At 40.9% G+C, this 14596-nt stretch overlaps 1 long non-coding RNA gene across 2 annotated transcripts in view; it reads right to left on the reverse strand.

Moving 5' to 3' along the window:
- Positions 1 to 4252, reverse strand: part of LOC106520576 (uncharacterized) — a 39228-nt gene extending 34976 nt beyond the window's left edge. For both annotated transcript variants that reach the window (XR_001310565.1, XR_001310566.1), the window contains exon 1: positions 4049 to 4252. This is a non-coding gene — a long non-coding RNA (uncharacterized LOC106520576). The remainder of the gene's footprint in view (positions 1 to 4048) is intronic.
- Positions 4253 to 14596: the final 10344 nt, after the last annotated feature.

Here is a 14596-nt window from a genome sequence, read left to right on the forward strand (position 1 = left end):
CTAAATTTGACTTTTAATGTATTTCAAATTAACAAGCATTATACTTTTGATATAGTAGTATCAAAAGCACATAATAGTACACTTAATACACTTCAAATTGTAATTTTTTTTACAATTTAATTACAGCTAAAATATAATTAGTACAAAATTAGTTGTTCCATATTAGCATGCTTTAAGTTAAAAAATATCAAATTTGAAGTACTTCAAGTAAGTATTAGTGTGGCTTCAAGTATGTTAAGATTTAGTATAAGATCTTTATTTCTCACCTGCAAACTTAGAGGTGAAAAAAGTACTTTGTGTATTAAAAATTTTCCTGTTTTTCAAAAGTACATAGCCAATACGCAAGCAAAGAAATGTACAAACTTTAAATAAAAATTTATTAACAATATGCTTATAAAAATGATCCCAACTAGAACTGCAAAGCAAGTTATGAGCAAGTTTTGTGCTGTTGCCTTGCAGAGAATTAGGTCCTGGGAATTTTCTGCATGATGTTTGCATCTTCTTCTCGTGTGTGTGCGCAAGCTTTCTTCAGGTTCTCTGGTTTCCAGCCACAGTCCAACAACAAGCATGTTAGGTTAACTGGTGATTGTGAGTAATCCCTGAGTGTGAGAGTGAATGACTGTCTCTGTGTGGCCCTGTGATGAACTGATGGATGGATGGATTAAGAGCTGCTCTGCGGCGTGATTAAAGTTTGTTTATAGCAAAGCAAAAGTAACCGTAAAAGAGTCCAGACTTCCCACATCCGAGGTACAGTAAATGCAGCATAATTTGAAGTTACAGCTGGGTGGAGTTAAAGATGAGGAGGCTGGTTAATTTTACTCTTAGCTGGCTCTGTCACACACAAACACACACCAGTCCCCTTCAAATCACTTAAGGACTTTTCAAATCTAAAAAGTGGAGTTATTTATGAGTCTGTGTGTTGGCAGCAACTTTACAAACATGTTCTCAATAATCAACAAAAAAGAGGATATTTCCTCATTTGACCCTTTTAAATATCACTTGGGTTTGCCCAAGTCTTCTTCCGATGAACACTGGGCTCTCTTTGGTCGACTGAAGGGCTTTTCTGGTTACTCTTAATGTCTCTTTAATGAGGTCAAGTAATTCTCAGTTTGGCCTGACTGCCCTCCCGGTATGCCCAAATTACCCTGCGCATAAAGCTGCCACTGTGTTGACCCGTGGAAAAGGTGCCACACTTAACCCGAGCCTTGCAGAACCCCTCTAACATGACGCGGCGTTGCACGACACGGACTCACGGAGCCAACAAACCTCGCTGTGAAACGGCAGTTTTCAGGCAGAGACAGAAAGACCCGGAGAGCTTAAGTAAAAGAGAACCAGATGTAGTTCAGCTGTTGGATGAGTTTAAAAGAGGCCGACCAACACGGGGGTGGGATCTGTGTCCCAGCTTGACCTCTCGTGCAGCTCTGAGAAGACACCCGGCAGCCACGACACACGCATGCTGATGTGAATCTCTCCCTGTCGCCATCTCTCTCTTTATCGTTTCACGTTCCGACAGCAAAGCCGCTCTCCTCTTTGTAACGTGCGCATCGCTGGAACTGATTAGCCCCACAGCTTCCAGGTTAGCTGCATTCCACATCAGTCTTTGCTCCTTTGTACCGGTGGCTAGAGAAGACCCCGCTGCCTCTTCCCGACATCATTTCGGTGCCTATCATCACAGCACCAGATACCCACGTCAGGGAGCTTTGTTGATGCCGTGTGATGCAAACAGTGTTGGGTAATGGAGCGAGGCGGAGCAGAGTCTGTGAGGGTTTTGTTGAAGTGCTGGCCCGCTGACATCTCAAGTGGGGTTCATTAAGAGAGTCTCTGTCTTTCTGCAACCCTGGCTGGAGCTACGAGGAAAAGACAGGAGTGGATTTAAAGCATTCACTTCTGATGGATGAAATCTGACAGTCTGGGAATAACTTGTGACTAACTCGGTATCGCTTGGAAACAATAAGAGGCTGTTTTTTTTTTTTTTCTCGAGCTGCACCACAGGCCATAGTTGCTAAAGTCTGTCTTTGTGTTGCTAAAAGCTGTTACTACATGCAATGGGTGTCTATTTGTGGCTGTTCGCTTGGCCTGCCAATGGATTGCCCACAGCCATGTTCCATGATTTATATGAAAAATGGCCCTTTCCACCCAGCCTGGGTTTGCGGTTAGCTGTGACTGACACGCGACTCATGGCATTTCCTCTACAGTGATAGTAAGAGTCACACACTGGCACTCTCATGAAAAAACAAGCTATTGGGAAGCACAAAGGATGTAAACATGGAAGTTTCTAGGGCAAAGTTATAAACATAAAAAAAGTGGAGGAAAAAGCTTGAAGGATAAAATCAAAACAAAAGAAAAGGGAGGAAAAATAACTGAAGCTATAAGCTATTGACTCTTGGAAACCAAAGGTCTACGATGCTTTAAACGTTGTCAAAAAATGGGGAATGAAAAACAAAATAAAACCCATCTGAGTAAAATTATTCATTTAAAGCAGAGCTGCACTGACCTCATGTTGAACTGCTAAGGGAAAGACTTTCCAAATTTTTACTTATGTGGTCTGCCTTCCAAAATAAACACCGAAGAAAAACACTGAATCAATTATTTTATACAATTTAGGCAAACAACAGAAATTAATTAATGCTCTTTCTATACATATTTCCTCTTTATACCTCCACAAAATGCAAAAACCTACAGAATTCTGAAACTATAGTTTGTGGGATTCTGTGGGCTTTTATTGTTTAGGAACAAAAATAATTTTTAGAAGGTACAACTTATTCCCCATGAGCCCACAAATATTGTCTGTCTTTTGCCGCCTCGGGATGTTTTCAAGACTGACAACCATCAGTTGTGGCTGTTTGGTTTTCCACTGAAAGATGTTCTTCCTCAGTTTTATGGTCACTTGAGCTTGTTAAAGGAGCACACAAGATTTGCTCTCGAAGCCCCCTGTGGGATGCAAGACCACGGCCACAGAAAATCCCTTTCTAAACGCTGAACATGCAAAGCTACAGAGGCCACAAAAGACATGACTGAAGACTGTCTGTATATTGGTAGACCTCGGACTGGTCAGAAAAATATCAGCTTCCCTGTTGGCTGGGTTTGGTACAATTTTTAGGCCCATTGAAAAGGTACAACTTACTCTTTTAGTGAAATAACAAAAATACATCTAGAACATTTTTCTCCAGGTGTTTACTCTTAGTGATTCACAATTCTTAACTGGCTGCTGTGTGCTCAAATATCCATTTTTGTGTGAGTTTAGTTATAATTAGCGGTTTAAAAGAATGGCCATGCAAAACCATGAATATGTAAAGGGAGTAGGAGAGACATAAAACTCCATATCGCTGTGCAAACACTGATTCCAAAAAGGAATAGCAGCTTTCATAAACTGGGTAATGCTTGCTTCAGTTCAAAACAGCACAAAAAAGCAGGAACTCTATAATATTAATGCTTATGGACACTGTCAAAAGTCCACCGAATGCATGAAATGAGACTGTAGAAGAATATATTATGGTAGTATTTATGAAAACACTCATGAAGACAAAAAACAAGAAAAACATAAATGCAAGCCTGCTTGTATGGAAATATTGCAAACTTGTCAAACGCTGCTGTAAGTTAAAAAAAACCTGACAATTTCCATGACGATATGATATGACAGTCATCAACCTTTGTTATGGGTAAACTTAGCAAAGAAGTCCAGTAACAAAACACCAGTTGGACCCAGACCAGGACGGCCATTTCTCTCAGTCACATCCATTAAGGCAGGGGTGTCAAACTCATTTTCACAGAGGGCCACATGAACATTATGGTGGCCCTTAAAGGTCCAGCTGTAATGAACTTTAATGTTTCGGGTTTAAATTCAACTGAACACAAAACGTCACAACCCTCGTCTCATGAGCACAGTTAAAAACGCTAACCGAGCTCTACGTGGTATTTTCTACAGAGAAACAGTATTTTAACACATCTTCTTATAAACACTGAACAGTACTGCGGGCATGACTGACTAAATGTGAAGGAAATAATACAAAAATAGTATTAAAAGTAAAAGAAAGCAAGTTTTACTCACTGTTGACTTGTGGTGAGTAGCTGCCATCTTGAATTCTGAATTCTCCCATTTTTCAAACTGGGATTTCCCACTCTATGGGTGTTCCAGTTTAAATTTATGACATGCAAGTGGGAAATTCCCACTTCCCAGTACAACTGCAGCAAAAGTAGCTGGCGAAAATGCAGTAAAACGAAGGTTTTCCACAGCACATTTCTTTGGCTACTTTTGACCCCAGTGCAGCTCCACCTAGTGGTGGGATGTTGTCATTTTGTGGGTAAAATAATCAACGTGCATTTTGGGAGATGTAGTTTATGGATGATGTTGGCTTTAAAGCAGCATTTTGCTTATTTTAAAATTAAATAATACATCTTTGAAGCTTTCATGGGCCAATGAAAAGTTATGGTGGACCACTTTTGGCCCATGGGCTTTTGGTTTAACACACCTTGTCATCATCAAGAATTGGTGGGATCCTTAGTTGGCAACCCTTTTAGAGCACCAACCAGAAGCTCCAGGAAAGTCATGTGAATTGCTGTTTGGTGTTGAAACACACCAAAGAATGCCAATGCCAAGTGCATCATTTACAGGGACCCGGCATCTCAACCCGTCTCTCCCAAGAGTCGGGTTCCAGACCCTAAACAGTGCATGAAGGCGAGCCCAACTGTGCTGCTGGTACTCAAACTGACACACAAAGTCCCAGCTGCGCTCCTGCCACCAAAGGTGACAATTCACGCGCCAAAAACCAGTTTATGACGCAAGGACTCGCCCATGGCCTCACCCTTTACCTGCCACTCCTTTGACGCTGCACTTGACCTTAACTTCCCTCCCTGCCTGTGATGGAACTGCGTGGAATGCAAAACACAATCCCGAGTTAATGTAGCCATTGTTAAGATGTACGGTTTCTTGGCGCAGTTAACAGGTTGCAGAAAGGTCACCGATTTTAGTGTGCAATCGAAATAAGTCATAAAGATTCAACGTCCCAGCTTTAGGATTGTTTAATTATGTTTCAGTACAAAGTGCTCCACTTAACTCCTTGTGTCATATTTTGAAAGTTGCCTCTAGTTAGGCTTGTTTAAACCAGCCATGGTGAGTTTTGATGGCTGTTATAAAAAAGGATGATGTCCTTCCCGTTACAGCAGCAGCTCGTACAACCACCGATGAAATTATTCATCAGAGCATTTAATTCTGTGTCCCTACTACTCATCAGTGTCATGAGGTGTTTCAGGCTTGTTTACGTTTTATCCAGGAACATATCACTTACCTGAGCACGGGCCTAATAATATGCATTCAGGGTACGTGTGGGCGAGAACCAGGTATCAGCAGGATGTTTGAAAACAACACCATCAACAGCTCCCAGAGCGGCTGACAAACACTGACTCCTGATCCCCGCAAAGCAGCGTGTGTGTTCAGAAAGTCTGGCACAGGGTCGCGGGTCTGAGCAGCCGAATCATGTTTCAACAACAGAATACATCTTGAAAATGTGTCTTCGGACAAGGAAAGACATCGCTGTCCGGATTTGAGAATGGGAATTTAAGGTGTAGCGCTGATTGTGTTTATTTAAATCAGTGGCTCTCAATTATTTTCAGATTCTCCACTGAGAATCTGAAAATTTTTCATTATTTATCAGTACATTATTTATCTATGGCTTTCTGGCACCAACATTCTGCATATAATCGCCCAGTCATTGTAGGGGAAACACTGCATTATGTAAAAGAACAAGTATTATTTTAATTTTACCTTTTAAGTTTGTTTATTTTGCTGCATTGAACCGTTAATAGATTGATAGACGGATGGACTCTGTACCAGTCTGTTGTGGTGAAGAGGGAGCTGAGCTGTAAGGCAAAGCTCTCTGTTTACAATCAGTCTACATTCCCACCCTCATCTATGGTCACGAACTTTGGGCAGTGACCGAAAGAACAAGAACGCGGAAACAAGAGGTTAAAATGAGTTTTCTCCGCAGGGTGTCTTGACTCTCCGTTAGGGATAGGGTGAGAAGTTCAGTTATCCGGGAGAGACTCAGTAGAGCCGCTGCCCCTCCACATCGAGAGGAGCCAGTTGAGGTGTTTTGGGCATCTGGTTAGGATGGTTTCTGGACGCCTCCCTAGGGAGGGGCTTTGGGCATGTCCGACTGGGAGGAGACCCTGAGGAAGACCCAGGACACGCTGGAGAGACCATGTCTCTTGCTGGCCTGGAAACGCCTTGGAGTCCTCCCAGAAGAGCTGGAAGAGGTGGCTGGAGAAAGAGAGGTCTGGACTTCCCTTCTCAAGCTGCTGCTCCTGTGACCCGACTTCAGATAAAGTGGAAGATAATGGCTGGATGGATGGATGGATGGATGGATGGATGGATGGATGGATGGATGGATGGATGAACCATTAATTAAAAATAGATTCAAAATCAATTTATATAGTAAATGAAGGAAAAAAAATTCTTCTTCAAGATACAGTATGTCAGGTATCATGATTTCTGTGGTGCTCCTTTGAGATCAAGTTCTTAAATATATTTAAAAAGCACTGATTAACAGATTTTAAAATATGAAGAGAAGTACTCACAACAAATAAAGCACAGTCCAGTTTTATTTATAACACTAATATTGTGATGTACTCTGTACTTTTGGTTATTGGATTGTGAAATTGTTTTTATGTAACTGACCAAGAAACCGTCAGTCTGAGATTGTAAAATCAAACGCTGCACTTTTTATTTCTTTCGATTACTCTCTGGTAAGTTTTTAAACAATAATGAGTTTTAATGAGGGCAGGTCAGGGACCTTCACTGAAACAGTGCTCAGTGCATCTGAAAGAGGGTAAATCAGTCAATGGTAGCTCAAAGGAGAAAGAAAAAACGCTGCTTTGAGTCCTTCAGCCACTGCCTTCAACAATGAACGTTAACCCTCATGTGGCCGGCCAGTTGAGTGTGTTCTGAGATACTTATTGACTTAAGGGGTTCAGGGAGGGGGGTGGGTCTGTGTCAATAAGCTGGCCTGCCCCATGCTGGCTACGCTACATGGAGGCCGGGTTGTAATTTGAAGGACTGGCCAGGGCATAGTGCCAGGGAATTAGAGAGGCGGGTGGCAGGAGATGTTTTAATTTGTGCTGCCATGTGCAAAGGCATGCACCTCTAGCCTTGGGTCGGTTCCTGTGATTAGGCCGGCCGGCGTATTCCAGGAAGGGGAGGGGGGTGGGGGTGGGAAGCAGCAAAACAAGGGGAAATGAAACAAGACCCAGGAAATGCTGTTGACATGAAGTATCTTAATGTGGCGATGTGACGTTGACTTACCTGCATCAAAAACCAAAAACACCAAATCAGCATTTCATTCATTTCTGTTTACATCACGTTTTACTCTTATTTTTTTTAATTAGTCAGTTTTTTAAAGCCCAAATTTTTAGCAAAAGTTCCATAAGAGGGCATTGAATGAATAGAAACATGATTGCTTCTTTGTAACGGCAGGTATGAAACTGGTTCAGGTTAATTTATACAGGCTTAGTGCCAATTTACAACAAAGTCATCTCAGGGCACTGTGCAAAAGAAAAAAATCTAATCATGAATCCAGTTCACATCAGATTCAAATATAATTACAGTCAATTAATTGTTATTTTAATACAAAACATCGCATGGGTAATTACCCCATCAGCGAGGGTAAGCACAGGTCAGAAGCTTTACAGATTAGTGGTGATGCAATTGTCTAAAATCTGAAATGCTGTTCCAGTTTTAAATCTTGGTCTGGTTAGCTCATTGCAGAGAACTGTTCTGAGGATGGGTTCGGCCCAATGGGATGCTGCTGCAGCATCTCTTGGCTCCGATGAGAAGGTAGTACCTTCACGTCTCCATGGCTACTGCCAAAGCAGCAGAGCAGCACAACTAGTCTATGAAAGAAAAATAAGAAAAAAGTCTTATAAACTGTTAATCGGCTGGTTTTGTTTCTTACAAACTGAAACCTCTACAACTCCTATACAACGGGTAAAATAAGTATTGAACACGTCAACATTTTTCTCAGTTATATATTACTAGAGGTGCTAATGACATGAAATTTTCACCAGATGTCAGTAACAACCCAAGTGATCCATACATACAAAGAAATCAAACCATAAATGTCCAGAAATTAAGTTATTTGTAATAATGTGGAATGGCACAGGGAAAAAGTATTGAACACATGAAGAAAGGGAGGTGTAAAAAGGCATGGAAAGCCAAGACACCAGCTGAACTCTCTCAGTAATTAGAAAGCAAGCCTGCCCCTTGTCAGTGCAAGTTAATATCAGCTGGTTCAGTCCCAAATGATGGCCAGGTATCACACAAGAACCATCTGATGATGGGTAAAAGTAAAGAGCTCTCTCAAGACCTTCACAACCTTATTGTTGCAAAGCATAATGATGGCATCGGTTACAGAAGAATGTCTAAACTTCTGAAGGTTCCAGTGAGCACTGTTGGGACCATAATTCAGAAGTGGAAAGAACATTATTTCACCATAAACTGACCACGACCAGGTGCTCCTCACAAGATTTCTGACAGAGGAGTGAAAAGAATTATCAGAAGAGTTGTCCAAGAGCCAAGGACCACTTGTGGAGAGCTTCAGAAAGACCTGGAATTAGCAGGTACGTTTGTTTCAAAGAAAACAATAAGTAATGCACTGAACCACCATGGCCTGAATGCACGCTCACCACGCAAGACTCCACTGCTGAAGAAACAGCATGTTGAAGCTCCTTTAAAGTTTGCTGCACAACATTTAAACAAGCCTGTGTAATACTGGGAGAATATAGTCTGGTCAGATGAGACCAACATCGAACTGTTTGGATGCCAGAATACACATCATGTTTGGAGGTCAAATGGCACTGCACATCAGCCCAAAAACACCATACCAACAGTGAAGTTTGGAGGTGGGAACATCATGGTGTGGGGCTGTTTTTCAGCATATGGTACTGGCAAACTTCAAATAATTGAAGGAAGGATGAGTGGAAAAATGTACAGAGACATTCTTGATAAAAATCTGCTTCCATCTACCAGGATGATGAAGATGAAAGGTGGCTGGACATTTCAGCAAGACAATGAGCCCAAACACAAAGTCAAGGAAACTCTCAGTTGGTTTCAGAGAAAGAAACTAAAGCTGCTGGAATGGCCCAGCCAATCACCTGACCTGAATCCAACAGAAAATCTATGGAAAGAACTAAAGATCAGAGTTCATAGAAGAGGTCCACGAAACCTTCAAGATTTGAAGACTGTTTGTGTGGAAGAATGGGCCAAAACCACACCTGAGCAATGCATGCCACAAGTTTCTCCATACAGGAGGCATCTTGAAGCTGTCATTGACAACAAAGGCTTTTGTACAAAGTATTAGATAAATTTCAGTAAGTGTGTTCAATACTTTTTCCCTGTGCCATTCCACATTATTACAAATAACTTCATTTCTGGACATTTATGGTTTGATTTCTTTGTATGTATGGATCACTTGGGTTGTTACCGACATCTGGTGAAAATGTCATGTCATTAGCACCTCTAGTAATATATTTACTGAGAAAAATGGTGATGTGTTCAGTACTTATTTTACCCGCTGTATATTTCAGTTTGACATTTCTGCTTTATATTCAGCAGCGGCTTGCTCTCAGCTGTGATGGAGCTCAGATAATCCTGACAACTGAGGTTTGTCAGGTGTGCAGAATTTAAAAAAATTCTTTGTTTCCTAGACGATGGTATTATGGGATATAGACAGGGAGATGTTGAGCGGTGCGAGGGATGACCTCGTGCTCGTTAGTGAGCTGTGGGAAGAAGGTAGCAATTAGCACTCCTCCACGTCCCGCAGGAGGACACTGGCAACTCTAAAGGGCCTTGTTAGGTGTGTGACACACTGTATGTAAAGTCCTCACTGCGGGAGAACCGTGTGTGAATCTACAGGTTTCCTGGTAAAGAGAGGAACTGAATACATAGAAAAGAGAAACGTGACCTCATGCATAAATTTCCAGGGGAAAAGGACACATTACCCTTTATCTGTGATGAGTCATCTGCCAGCAAGGACAAAAACTGTCACTGGTCTGGGACTCATGGGCGTCTTCAAACAATAATAATGTTTTAAAGTGTGCTCAACTTATAAACCTGCATATCTAACTTTATTTAGCCGTCTAAAACCAATAACTAAAATCCACTTAACTACCCGTTTCTTAATAAAGTTTAGTTAGTTTTAAGAAGCGAGTCATCATATTTGGGAAACATTCATTATTTATCATTATGAATAAGTTAAACAATACAAGTACAAATACTTCAAAATATCTTAAATAAGAAACCGAGATGCTCACATCCCAACGAATGCTAAAGTCAAAAGGCTGTAATTTTTACACATTTTCAGAACAACTGTGTATTCCTACATGTTTACACACAGTTCAACTTTAGTTTATTATTACTTTGAGTTGGAAAGATGTCTAAGTTTTATCACAAGTGTGACGATAAAACAATTCATCCAAGTGTTTTATCAGGGGACAATAAAAAAAATCTGTTATTAAAAGAAATGAACTGAAAAACGCAATGAAGAACACAAAAGGCAGAAGACTATTTTCTTTTATTGTGTTACTAAAATGTACTTTTAGAGGCCTAGTTGTCTTTAAAACCTTCAGCTTGACCGCCCCTCCATACAAAACTTAGTGAGGTTTTCATTACATACAAGTTTTTTCAAAATGTGTTTTTCAAATATTCCAAACATTTTAAAATCATGTTGTGTTTAAGATGTTGCCTACAGAATTTAGTGTTATAATATAAAGAGAATTGTTTTTTTTTTTGTGAAGAGTTGCTTTTAAATCTGTCCAAATGTATCCCACAAACTGCATCTTTAGTTTAAACTCACTTAAAGGGCCAGTATTATGTGTTTCATATACTGTAGTGCTACACCATAATAAAGTAACTATGTCCGCGTCAGTTGTTATGAAAATTATGCATATTTGTATAAATCAAATATTAATTTAACTTTGCATCACAGCCATTTCCTTGAAATTGTCCTCTGTCTGTTTAAGAACAAGCTTCATGCCGTTTACAACCGGTCTTAGGAGTGTTATATTTTGTTGCAATAATAATAAAAACGTAGCAACATTATACAATATCGGTTTTGGAAAATATCGACTCAGGATACGACGGCAGGAGTATTCCTTGAGCAACACTCAAATACAACATTGCTGCAAAGTTCCAACATGTGTCATTTTTTAAATAAAATTCAGTAACAGTTTTTACACATTAAAGTTTTTTTCCCACTGGAAATTGAATGATATGCCTGATTTGAATATTGTATTAGTCAGAAGAAGTCCACTCATACGTTAGTGTGAGTACTGAGATGAAAAATGTGCTCCTGTGTGTGTAAGCGTGTGCATTTCAAGGGAACCAGAGGCTGTGCATGTGTGCAAGAGCCAATTCAGTGTTGCTAATGACTGCCTTCCCCCGAGCTTAATCAAAGATTTGTACATTTAATTGCTGTCAAGTCAGCGCTCACCACCTGCCACGGCTTGCCACACGTGTTCACCCCCTCACTGGGAGCACTTCCAGCTCCATCTATCATCCCTGGCTGAAGGCTGAGACAATACAGCCTGCTGGGCAACCTGCACTCAGCCGTCCAGCAGGGCCCAGCCAGGCCTGCGCAGCACGGCCCCGCGGAGCCTGCTCCGCTCGGAGGGAGGTCTGTCAGCACCTGGGGTCTTCGGCTCCAAAACCTCTCCCGGGCTCGATTGAAAACAGACTCGTCCTGAAGCTGACTCTGAATGAAGTGGACGAGACGTGTTTTTTTTTTCATCTCTCACAGAGGCTTTCACACGGCCGCACGCAACCTGCTCGCAACGTGAGACGCGTATCAAAGCAGAGGAGATCTGAGAGACGCCGCCATACGCCAACAAAACCTCAACTATAATGGTTATGAGTTAACTAGTGAGGCCAACAAGACTTCTGCTAGTCAACTAATGGTTAACATAACATACCATACCACTTCAATTTACAAAGCACTTTAAACAGCACAAGGCCAACCGAAGTGCTGTACAGTAGACGGACACAGGACAGTTAAAATTAGTCAAAATACAGAGCATTTATATTTACAGTACATTTAGAACGTTGGGTGTTACAAGTTAACTAGTCAATATTTTAGGCCCACTAGTTAATAACTATGGCACAGTATGAGGGCCAAAATGAAGACTATTGTGCAGCCAACAGTTGCTACATCCTTGTAGCAGGAGGCTATATCTATTCCTAAGCAAGCTATTGATCTGATTAATGATAGGTCGGCATCACTAACTGAGCATCTGGTAACTGAGGGGCCGGTGCTGGCAAATGAGTACACTGTTCATTTGTGTTAGCATCTGAGAGGCTAGTGACTAGCATGGATAAGCTGGTGTTAGCATTGGAGAGGCTAGCGACTAGCATAGATAAGCTGGCGTTAGCATTTGAGAGGCTAGCGACTAGCATGCACCTGCGTTATTAGACACAATCTTTTTTTGAATAAAGAAAACTTTCTCAACAAAGTCTATAAGCAACATGCACAGACAGGTGTTCCTTAGACAGGATGTACTGTTCAACGTGACGTTAAACATAAATATTAAACATAAAACATATTACCGTGAAGCTGGCAGCTGGTTTGGTCAACAACAGTGTTATTTTATTATCTTTAGCCAAATTATGTGAAATATCTGTATGACATTATAAATTATAAAACTAGTTGACAACTTTATGCACACTAAGGCTAAAAAGATCATTAACAAGTCAACTAGTTGCATTGTTAGGTGTTAAAAGTTAATAAGTAAGGACAAATGTAGTGAACTGGTCATCGTTTTAGGTGCACTAGTGATTTATTTAGGATAAATACATGTCAGCTTGTCAACTTGTGAAAATTCAGAGTGGATAGTTAAATTTTCATGTTGTGTGGCCCTGATTTGTTTTCGGCCTCTGCATGTTTTCCCAGCTGATGCCCACAAGGCTGGTGTGGAAATGCAGCCAGGCCAGAATGAGCTGTGCAACAGATTCGTCAGGAATGTTCACCAGTGCATCACACCTTTGGGTTCGTGGGCCTCTAACAGCCAGACATTGTCAGTTCCCACAGAATCGTGTATTACAGGAATATCTGGTCATTTGTTGGTGGACACAATCACAGAACAGGACAGTGTTATGCTATTGAAAAGCACTAAAATGACTCGAGTGGTTTTGTTTGTTAGGACTCTGATTCAGTCCGAGGAACAAATAGTTCAACATTTATACCTCTAAACACTATCCTAATCAAATTAATGCATTCCTTGTGTTTTTTTCTATAATTCATGACTCAGAAGCTATCAGCATCTATCTACTTATTATTTCTAATCATCATCAGACTGTCAATATTTACTTGACTAAAGCAGTGACAGATTTAAAGTAAGGTGGTGATAAACAGGTGAAGAAACAGACGTTGAACCGGTTTCGCACACGAGCAACGAGCGCAGGAGCTCCACGCCGCGCCGCAGAGGCTCAGGTGTTACATTTAATCCAGCGGTACACTCAGCCCTGAAAGTTCGCTAATTATCCCACACAAGGCTGCGGGCGAGACGGAGGAAAACAGGCCCGACTCGTAGGGTGGGATGCAGGGTTTACTGTACGCCGGCAAGTCCGGACAAGGCTTTCCGTGGCCTCGCGTCTCACGGGGCTGCAGAGCTTTAGGCAAGATGTAATCCAAACCTGCTCCCAGGGGCGACGGTGCCAGTAAGCAGGTGGAAGGCCGTGGCTTTTTTTTTTTTTGACTCCTGAGTTCATTAGAGCCACACATTTTTCTCTGAGGAGAGGTTGATAAGCCTTGTGACATGTTCGATTTTACTCAAATTCTTTTAGTGAAGCAAACTAATTTGGATGAAGATTTGAGGCTTTGGAGAGTTTGTTATATTTGACCAGATTAAGTGAAGGGAAGCATTTAGAGATATTTTTTATCAAATGTTTGAATGAAGGAATGTCCCATAGTTATTTAATCCATCACAGTAAATGTTGCAGTGTTAAATCAACACTTAACGAGTTAAATTTAACATTGTGTCCGAGTGTATTTGGTCCTTATCTGAATTGGTGTCAGTTTAACCCTTTCCATAGTGTTAAAGTTTCAGAGTACAATTTCACTCTAAAGAGAGTTAAAAATTAACACTAATTAACACTGTACAGTGTTAACAAAACTTAGCACTTCACGTCAAATAACTCTGATGAGAGTAATTTTGATTCTGAGTTAATAAGGTACTCCGCTGTGGTGACAAATCGACTCTGATTCTCATGGTTTTCAACACTGCATTGATGGTTAACACTGGAGATACCTCCTATGAGTGTTAATTTGACACTACTGTGTTGATTATTTACTCTTTTGCTGTGTACAGGGTGTAATACAGACGCTATGAAGAGTCATTACACAGCAAATTTGAAAGTGTAAGTTTAACACTTTAGATTTAAGATAAACTCTTTTTAGTGTTGCATTAACATTACACGGTAATATCTGGATAAGTATAATGGAGTCGACCTTCACACACCAGGAAGTACCTCTCACTCATGGTGTCGATTTATGGCCAATAACACAAACTTAACCTTAATCAACCAATAAACCTGAACAAAACAGCTAATTTTTAC

This window comes from Austrofundulus limnaeus, unplaced genomic scaffold (genome assembly GCF_001266775.1).
Source record: "Austrofundulus limnaeus strain Quisiro unplaced genomic scaffold, Austrofundulus_limnaeus-1.0 Scaffold94, whole genome shotgun sequence".
In the NCBI taxonomy this organism is placed as follows: Eukaryota; Metazoa; Chordata; class Actinopteri; order Cyprinodontiformes; family Rivulidae; genus Austrofundulus; species Austrofundulus limnaeus.